Source organism: Euprymna scolopes, chromosome 9 (genome assembly GCF_053919585.1).
Source record: "Euprymna scolopes isolate OS-2025 chromosome 9, ASM5391958v1, whole genome shotgun sequence".
Classification (NCBI taxonomy): domain Eukaryota; kingdom Metazoa; phylum Mollusca; class Cephalopoda; order Sepiida; family Sepiolidae; genus Euprymna; species Euprymna scolopes.
In genome coordinates this window covers 127,834,002-127,844,207 of record NC_136490.1, presented here as the reverse complement: position 1 = coordinate 127,844,207, position 10,206 = coordinate 127,834,002, and the positions used below count along the sequence as shown (strand labels likewise).

Genomic DNA, 10,206 nt, shown 5'->3' with positions numbered 1-10,206 from the left:
GTTGGCATTATTTCCTATTCTTTATCTTGGTCTCCTTTGCGACTGAAACTACACACAACGAAATGAATAAAAACAGGCCATAATAAAAAGAGGAAGAGAACGATCACGCGAGAGACAAGATAACGTTCGAGATACAGTGAGAGACGAGATAACGTTGGAAATCTCCTGCAGAACGCGGAGAATGTTCTAGATCATGTGAGCGAGTCACGGCTGCAACAATGTAGAAAATAAATCTCTGAACGTATATACCATACACTGGATAAGTCAAATGAAGCTAGGAATGTAGCTTTTGATGTATCCAATGTCTTTTCAAAGAAAACTTTTTTTTTTTAGAAAATTAATTCGTATTCAGGAGAGGTGTGGTTAGGATTGCGCAACCCCTGCCTCACAATTACTCGCGCAGCTATCCTTACAGGGGTATCCATTGTCTCTTGAGATTGAACGGAGGAATCGATCCATGGATTTAAGAAACGTTATTCTACTGCGGAAATCCAGAGAGTCATCTTTGAACGCATATATCATATACGGAATAGGTCAGATGGAGCTAGGGCTGTAACTTTTGATTTATCCAATGCTTATCAAAGGAAACTTGAGGAAAAAAGCATTTTTTTTTTTTTAGAAAATTAATTCGTACGGTAACACTAGACGACTATTGAGATCCTTCCTAGTGTAACATACCGCGGATGCGTGGATGTAAATGCGTGCCAAGTGACGTCACTGGGGAATAAAAACAGACTATAATAAAAAGAGGAAGAGAACGATCACGAGAGAGACGAGATATAGAGAGAGACGAGATAATGTTAGAAATCTCCTGCAGGACGTTGAGAACGTTCTAGATCATATGGGTGACGTCACGGCTGTAACAATGAAGAAAATAAATGTTGCTACTACAAAGAACAAGCGAGTTGGAGTTATTTCCTATTCTTTGTCTTGGTCTCCTTTGCGACTGAAACTGCACACAACGTTGGTTGGTTCGCGAATAGTGTTACATTAGCTGAAAAGATCTAAGTCATTCTCGATGGTTATATATCCAAAGCATATAAAATTGTTTAGCTTATGTAAAGTTGAAATGCATGTGAAGAAGAAAAAAGCAATTACACTCTAACGTACACTAACAAACTACAATGAAATATCTTATGAGGAAACCAGAAAGGAACTTTTTATCGATGAGTAAGATTGTGGTTATTTTGCGTACTTGGATTTGAAGTAAATGTGATTATATTTTAAAGGGAATCATTTATATTTAAATGTACTTAATAATTATCTCCCTCTCCTAGTGGAAAGATGACTCAAAGGTCGTAAAAGTAAGTTTTGAAGACGACGCCATAGAGAAAGAAAATCTAACTACATTTCTTTGTGAAACGATTCTATTCTGAGTTTTGATAATTTTGCCTCTTTGATTACGTGCGAAACGGACAAAAGTGTATTAAGAATTTCCCACCGCTATATCTTTGGTAATCTCGATATCCAGTGTTCTTATATTAGAGGAATTGTGTATCATAGCGCGGATACACGTATGTAAATGCATGCGAAGTGACGTCACCGATGTGTGAAAAAGGACTATAAAAAAGAGAAAAGGAACGATTAAGAGAGAGAGAGAGAGAGAGAGAGAGAGGGAGAGAAAGTGAGAAAGAGAGACAAGATAATGCTCGAGATCTCGTGAGAGATGTACAGAACGTTCTAGATCACGTGGCTGACGTCACGGTTGTACAAATGAAGAAAATAAATGTTGTTGCTATAAAGCAAAAGCGAGTTGGAGTTATTTCCTATTCTTTGTCTTGATCTCCGTTGCCACTAAAACTGCACACAACGTGTGTTGGTTCACAGACAATGGTACATTGTTTCCTTCCTATTTTTCTTTTTGTTCTAATTTTCCATGTGCGATATTTCTGACAAAGGGACAAGAATTGCTGTTTTTGGGGTCAACTGTTATTTTGAAATACATGGTATAGAATCTCTATAATACTAAGTATCATTCAATTGTAAATCTATCCACCTCATTTACCCTTATCTACAAATGCCTTCTAAATGGCAACTAATTAGAAAAGAAAGAATATTGAATGTGCTTATCATATTTACGACTACATCTCCAGAGACTTGACGTTGACATCTTCAGGTAGGTTATGTGAGCAAGTCAGAAGACGCCGAAGCGATTATCCAATAAGTTGTTAGACGATGACAAATTTATTAAATCCAAATATTATTTTTCTAACGAAAATGACTTTCACCACGTTATGTAAATGAAAATTCCCACTTTCCTCCATGTTAAGAATGGCTTTCTATTTAGTTATTTCTTAACATGAGAAAGGAGGGGGCACTGCATTTTGAATTAATTTTTTGGCGGTCTTCATTTAAGCATCTTCCGGCTGCTAAGGTAATCTGCCAGAAAATGTCTACGTGGTGTTGGCGTAGATTTGATTGTAAACTAAGTACCTAGTGGTGCATAAAAACAAGGTTAAAAACATGATGATAGTTTCAGCTAGAAAAGGGAATATTCCATTAGAAATCAAGTAAGCGGTTAGGTCTTTAAGCAAAGGGAATTGCATGATGGCAAGACCTTTTGTCTCTGGGATGTTCGGCATCAGTATAAACAAATATTAGATTAGCCAAGAAGGTTCTCTTAGTTTCTGTTCTTCATCCACTTTTGGTATTTAAGATGCTACCGACGTCTCGGTTTGCCGAGTGACCAACACCAGCCGACACCTCACGCTTGCTATTCATGCAATCCGATTGAAAGGGTTAACATCAATCAGATTCCATGCAGTTATAGAATGTCTTACACACTAGCTAAGAGATTACTAGGGCTATGACAACAGCATATTCTTTTCATTGTCTTGACTCTCGAGTATATATCCGACAGTTAGACACAGTTAATAAACCGAAAACCACATCACTCCATATGAAAGCATATAAGATATCAACGGATACATACTCGAGAGTCAAAACAATAAAAAGAATATGCTGTTGTCCTAGCCCTAGTGATTAATGACACAGACCAGAAACCTAGGTATGCCAGGTTCGAATCCAATTCGTTCCACAGAAACGCTTTCATCACACAAGCACTTGACCTTGTGTCCAACCTCATGGAGAGGCAGTAAATAAAATAACTTCCTACACTCTCAAACTCCATTCCATTTGATCGATCCATACACTCTAGTTACCCATTATGGAGTTAATGCAAGGGAAGACACACTGTACATTCACTGCAAAACATGTCCGTAATCTCCTTCTGACATCATCAGATCTAAGCATGTCTTTAAGACTCTGTATTTCTCTCCATGCAACACATATCCTCAATTGTTACTGGCGAGGTTTCACTTTCATACATTATCACACATGCCTTATAGACTCTTCCATTATTTTTATTTTATATCAGAACTAATTTATTATGCAACCACCACCGCCAATACCACCACCACCACCACCATCATCATCATCATCATCATCATCAGTTTGACGTCCATTTTCCAAAATGGCAAGTGTTGGACGGCTTTTAGAGATTGACTTACAAAATATCCTGTCTATGACCATATCTTTATTTATCCCCCTTCTCTCAAAACCATTTTTAACCACATCCATCCATGTTTACCTTAGTATTCTCCTGCCAACTGACCCTGCTAACTCAACTGTTCTACATCTGATGACCAAAGAATTCTCATCCACTCTTTCAACATGTCCTGTTCTACACACAACCTGAATCTGTGCAACATTAGAACATACTGCCTACCTTTACCTTAACCCTGACCCTAACTGCATACCTATACCAGCATCATACGCACACCATTGCCAGATGCTCGAGGGCAATTCCTTGAGTAATGTAGGCTCTTTTTGTTTTTTGTTAAATACCTTCTGAAATGTTTCTAAATCAAGTTTTCTGCAAAAATAAAGCAAAAAAAGAAAAACAAGAAGAATAAAATTCCTCAAGATGAAAATCTTCGTTCAGTTTTGCTTCCATAATTTTAAGACACTTTTCCTTCAAACGATTCCATCGTGTGGTTTGACTCCAAGGAGTTTTCTATCTCCCAGCAACAAATGGATCCTGAGCAGTGAAATGCCTTTCACAGGGCCGACTATGCCCCTGGGCGGCCGGCAATTATGTTCAGGCATGATCCTCTAAGGATATTAACTGTCGGAGAAGTAACAGGAGTTTTTATCTCTAAAGGTGACTGCTTTTCTCGTTGTTTTCTAGAATTTAAAAAAAAAAAATAAATAAAAAAACGCGGCAAAAAAATATGTTTCTCATTTGTACTTGTATATTTTACTTGGTTTCTTAAGCAAGAATTACCCATGGGGCTAATTTTCCGTGTGTAGTCAAGAAGACTCTGCTAGGAGGAAGGATGCTGTTGTGTCTATCTGTCCTGAAGATGAAGATAGAATAGGTTTTTTGGCACATTATTTCCCACTTAAAACAAGTATATTTCATTATATATATCTACCGAAATTCTTTTAATATGTTTGTTATTTTATTTTCACAGCAATGCTTCAGCTCATTTGATATTCAGCCTTCTGCGAGCCTGCATCAAGTGATGTGGTTTTAAACACAGCTTTACTATGAAACCCTTTTTTTTATTAATCAGTCATCACTTATCAAGGCAAAGAGCTACTCAAGGATAAGAATAAATGTTATGATATCTACGTTTACGGACTATGTGAACTCTTCCACTTCACTATAAATACCGGAAGTATATGCCTCTCAGTGCTAGGACAACCCTAGTCTGCACAACCACGGTTTTTACCTCAACACTAAAGCCAACCAACTTCCGCCCTGTTGGGTAAGTATGGCTGGCTTTGGTCCCGTGCAGCTATAGGAGGTCAACCCTTCCAGGCCGTTGCCTCCCATCTTTCAAGGGAGGAAGTTTATTGCTTGTTTATTGCCTAAAACACCCCCACTGAGGAATGCTGACATGACTGCCAGGCAGTTTATATTAGGCCAGAGAGATTTAGCTTGTGGGCCTTTATTATGAAACATTGTTGTTTTTTTTACAAGGGAGTCACCACTTATGAAGGCTCGAAGGCTACTTGCGGATAAGAGTTAATGAGTGTGAGGTTCAGTGAGGAAACAGCATAGTGATCGATGCCTCTGTTATGTCTCAAAGGATAAAGGATACTTCCTGTAGGTGCAGCTGCGGGCGTAATTATGCAGCAAGGGTTGCACAATCCCCAACCACACCTCTCTTGAATTGGCATTGCTTGAGTCCAGTGGCAAGGAGAAGTCCAGGATGACTGGAAACAATGCTGAGATAAGCGGAGAGCGCATACAGCACCTGGAAGTCCCGAATGGTCACCCGTCTGGTACTAGCCAGGCTCATCGTTGCTTAACTTCGGTGATCTGACGGGAACCGGTGTGTCAAACGTGATTGTGCCGTATACAGTGATCGGTACTGGCAAAATTGGGTAAAATTTGATTATTTAAGAGGACGTCTCAACAAGAACTTGTTTACATTGGATTTGAAGATGTTGTAGTCAGCTGGAAAGCATGTCCATAGTACAAAGTTACATGGTCAGGCAATTTACTTTGAAACGTTTCTACTAATAGGCATCAAGCTACCCGAGGATAGGTTAATGGTATGGTATCTACATTTACGGACAACATGAACTCTTTCTCTTCACTATAAATACCGAAAGCACAGGCTTCTCTATGTTAGGACAACTCCGGCCTGTGCAGCCAAATTTTTTACCTCTGCACCCAGACCAACAGAGTTTGGGTCATTATCAAAATGGCTTCCACCTTGTTGAGTAGGTATGACTGACGTTGGTCCTGTGTAGCTTTAGGAGGCCCACCATCCCAGGCTGTTGCCTTCCATCTTTCATAGGGAGAGCTTAAGTGTGTTGTTTACTGCCTGAGGCGCCCCTACAAGGAAATGCCGACATGGTTGTCTAGGCAATTTTTAATAAGCCGGAGTGCCTCTCCTTCAGGGATGCTGGCTTGTGTCATATCTTCCAGTGGTCGGAAGAAGTAAATATTAGGATAGCCCCAGTCTAATACTTGTCAGGCAGACTGACATTCAACCATTCTCTTTATATGTTGTACTAGTGGAGGTGGGGGGGGGACTTTGTCCGGACGTAATACGCTTAAATATGATATTTTAATTTGCTTAAATATGATATTTTAATTTGTTCAGATTTCGTATATATTATTATAGAGTCGTGATTCCAAAAAAAAAAAAAAGTACTTGGGTGCCACCAGTTAGAATCGAAACCAAAACTGCAGCATTCAAAGCTGGTGATGTTAGCACTGAACCAACGTGATACGCATGAGAACTGATTAAAAATTAAAAATAAACTAAGATGAATGTACAAAATGTATAATTATTTTTTCAATTGTAACATATTTTTGACTCCTTAAAACTACTTTAACCAACTAAAGACCCTTAAAAATAACGGCCCATAAAAATCCAATCATTTGAGAACCCTAGTGCCGCTCTGCGACTTTCAGTTTCGGGGGAGATAGAGTTTGAAAATATTGAGACATACAGACAGACATATAACCTTTTATATATTCGATTTATTTTTCTTCAATATGATTTGTTTCATTTGATTCAATTGATCCTGAGTTTGTGCCTTTCAGACCCCTTACCGGTCGATAACAGTTAATGAGATGATATAGAATGTCGTTTATCATGCCTGTCAAAAGGAACAAGAAATGAGGATTTATTTGATGAAAAAGAGTCCTACGATAACCAGGAATGTTTTTCTTGACCCCAACGTTAGCACAGTATAGGACAGGAGTTTCCAAACAACAGACCAAACCGGTGTGCCAAAGTCTTTAATCTGGCCCGCGAAGCTCTTAAAGAAAATGTAAAAATATTCATGAAAATTTTTTTGTTGTTGTTAAGATCGAGTCAACAGATCGATTGCTTTAAATATGTCGTTTTAAGCAAAAACAATATTGCGTACTGAATTGTTATGTCGAAAATAGTAATATATCCAAAAATTACGAAAATTCATCAAATAGAAAGATATTTATCGGTTAAAGTAAGTTTTACGGAAAATTGGGGAGAATTGCATTTTTCTTAGATTTTATAAAGTAGACGGTGAAGAATTCATATATAACTAAGAACACAAAATTTACATTATACCATAATGGCTTCCGATATTTGGAGCCTAAAGCAATAGACTTTTGTTTTACTAAAAATACAATAGTAGTTGTTCTACTCAATGAATTTTAGTATTTTTGGGATATATTATTATTTTCGACATGACAATTAAGTAGGTTATATTGTTTTTACTTTAAATGATATATTTTAAAAAATCGATCAGTTGATTCTCTCTTAACAAGCGCCATATTTTTTTAAATAGAAATGTGTGAAAATAGTATGACGTTTTTTTTTGTTCAGAAAATGATTAAAAGAATGAGGTTTTGGAGAAGTAGTTTCCTTCTTTTTTTTTTTTTACAAGGTAATTGCCACTTATCAAGGCCCGAAGGCCACTTAAGGATAAGGGTTAATAAATGTAAGGTAGTAGTTTAGTAATCGTTAATGGTGTAGATTAGATAGAATTCGGATTATTTAAGGGAACAGCTCAACAAGAACTTGTTTACATTGATCTTGAAGGCTACCATATTGTAATCGGCATTGTTCCACATGTAGACATTTCTAGGAAAGAAGCTTTGTTCGTGTAATCTGCGTTTAGAATTAGGTACAGATAGAGAGTGGGGAAAATTGTTGATAGTGGTTGTTACTAGACAAGTGTCTTTTCATGAAAAGTTTGGTAATGGGAAACCATAGATTGGAGCTCAGACGAGCAATCGCCTGGTATGTTTTGAAGCCGGTTTGTAAGTCTATCAAGGCAGAATGCGGAGCACTGGGCAGCTCCTACCCAGATGTGTCAATTGCATGACGTATTTGGCTCTTATGCAGATAGAGAATTGCATCGGACGTGAGATATCTTCTGGAGCGGTAGAATGATCCAACCATTTTTCCTGCAATTTCACGAAAAAGCAAAGCTAATTAGCAAAACAGTATAAAACATATCCAGTTCATTTTTATTATTATTTTGGCCCATGTAGCTCTAAAAAGTCAGCAATATGCGCTCCCCCATTCAAAAACTTGTTTTAGTTATTGAGGTGGCTTGTTCTTTATTGGCTGACGTGTATGGTCTTGTGTAGTTCTAGGAGGTCCACTCACCCAGGCTTTGCCTTCACACCCTTTGAGAAGGGTTTAGTGTATAGCTAATCACCTGACGCGTCTCTACCGAAGAATCACGACAGGGCTGCTCAGGTATTTTTTTACAAGTCAGAGTGCTCTTCCTTGAGTGTGCTGACTTTTCAAATTCCATTTTCCTTATCTTGTGTCACATCTTCCCGCAGTGCGAAGAAGATAAATATTGCGTTCTCGGTTCTACTCTGACAGGTGACAGTGCCATATAGTGCAGATTATCCAAGAGACACAGGGGCGGAAGTACCAAATATAATCATTGGTTTCCAGTGCAAACAGTTTTTGAGGGATTTTCTTTCAAAGCATCCATTTGTCAATGTTCGCCACAGGAACTACAACTACTCCTAAAGAATAAAGGAAGTTTTGTTCAAGGTTTATTCCTCTAGATCTGCCGTGTTATGTATATGTTCATGTACATTTTAAGTTCTATAGGAAAATGCTCCCAATGGTGATCAGTGAAACTGAAAAATAGTTCGGTACATTTTAAGTTTATTTTAGTAATTTAAAAGTTTAATAAAATAAATAAATAAATAAAAACCTGGCCAGAGATAGGTTAGTTTGGAAATCAATTACATGCTAACATGTAAAACAAGCGTTAAATCGAATATTTTTCATCAGTCAAATGAAAATCTATCCATCTCACTAAACGCTATCCTTGAGTGTCTTTAAACCTTAATAGTTGTTGACTCAGTAGTTTAAAAATAAGGAGTTATAAGTTCTAAAGAAATAATACTTTGGTCATTGTGTTACATGATAAGGGCTGTCCCTTTTTCATGTAAGTATAAAAAAGAGAGATTTAGTTAAAATGAAAATGAAATAGAATAGACGAAATTCGAACCTCGTAATTTAGGTTTAGAAATAGATTACGATAGAGAATTAGCAAATAGAACCATTGTTAAGCTTAGAGATAAAATAGTTTTAAGAAAAGAATGTGCATTGTCAATTCTATTATGAAAATTCAATTGAAAGAATGCAACTACAAGATAATTTAATAAACATGTTTTTAACATATTGGAAATATAGGTTACTGGGAATATAGGTTAAAATTCCTTTTGTAAACAAAGGAAAAAGTTTTGGACACGCATTTCCAGAACACGTGAAAGAAGACACATGTTTTAACATGTGTATGACGTCATGGAAAATGGGAAGTTCTCGATATAGTTAGAAACTTTAGAGTTAAGCAAGGAGAAACTGAGGGAGAGTCAGAGGGAGTTTGAGGACGACAGACGATAGTCTGCAGTTGGGATTCGAACGTCTAGAAGCGAGACGGTCCTTTGGAAACTTAGTATGTAAAGCTTTGAATTCTTGAGTCAGAAAACCATAACCGGTCGGGAGAAGAAATAAACCCATCATGTGTTTTTATAAACGTCGTCTTTGTGTTGTAATTCTACCAAAAGGTAAAGTGAAAATTGTTATTATATGTCTTATATATATCATGTGTTTTAAAATGTATTTACATACACGTCTCGACGTCTCATATCTACAATGTGAACACTAAGACTGTCTGAACACTGTTTCCTCACTCTAAGAGCTCCTATTTCACTTCTAAGTATGAACGTTTAATATATATGAATCGCGTCATAACACGAACAAAATCTCTAACACGAACATCTCTCTCTAAGACTCTAAGACTCTTACTTTTAACAAAAGTCCTAACAAAAAACGAACAATAACAACAAGAATAATAATGAAAACCTTATATATAACAATTGAAATTAGCAAAATATTTGGCTACATTTTATGTTTATTTTGGTAAATTCCAACTTTAACAAAAATTCTTTCTTCAAAATTGTATCATTAATATCTAGCAATTTCGTACATTTATGGAAACAAAATTCCTTATTTTATCAATTCTTTGTATGATTCTCTTTTTGCATGTTAAAAGTAAAATTTACCAAAAAAAAAAAGGGCAGATTCAATCATGCACTTTTCTAGAATTCAGTTTTTAAAACTGTAACACAAAAAGTTATAATTTTTACTAGTCTGTAAACATTTGTAAGCAAACCAGAAAAATATTACTTTGGGGAAAAAAAAAAAAACAGAAGAAAAA

General features: G+C 36.7%; 1 pseudogene; it reads right to left on the bottom strand.

Moving 5' to 3' along the window:
* Positions 1 to 5,252: 5,252 nt before the first annotated feature.
* On the bottom strand, positions 5,253 to 5,370 carry LOC145285458 (5S ribosomal RNA; annotated as a pseudogene).
* Positions 5,371 to 10,206: the final 4,836 nt, after the last annotated feature.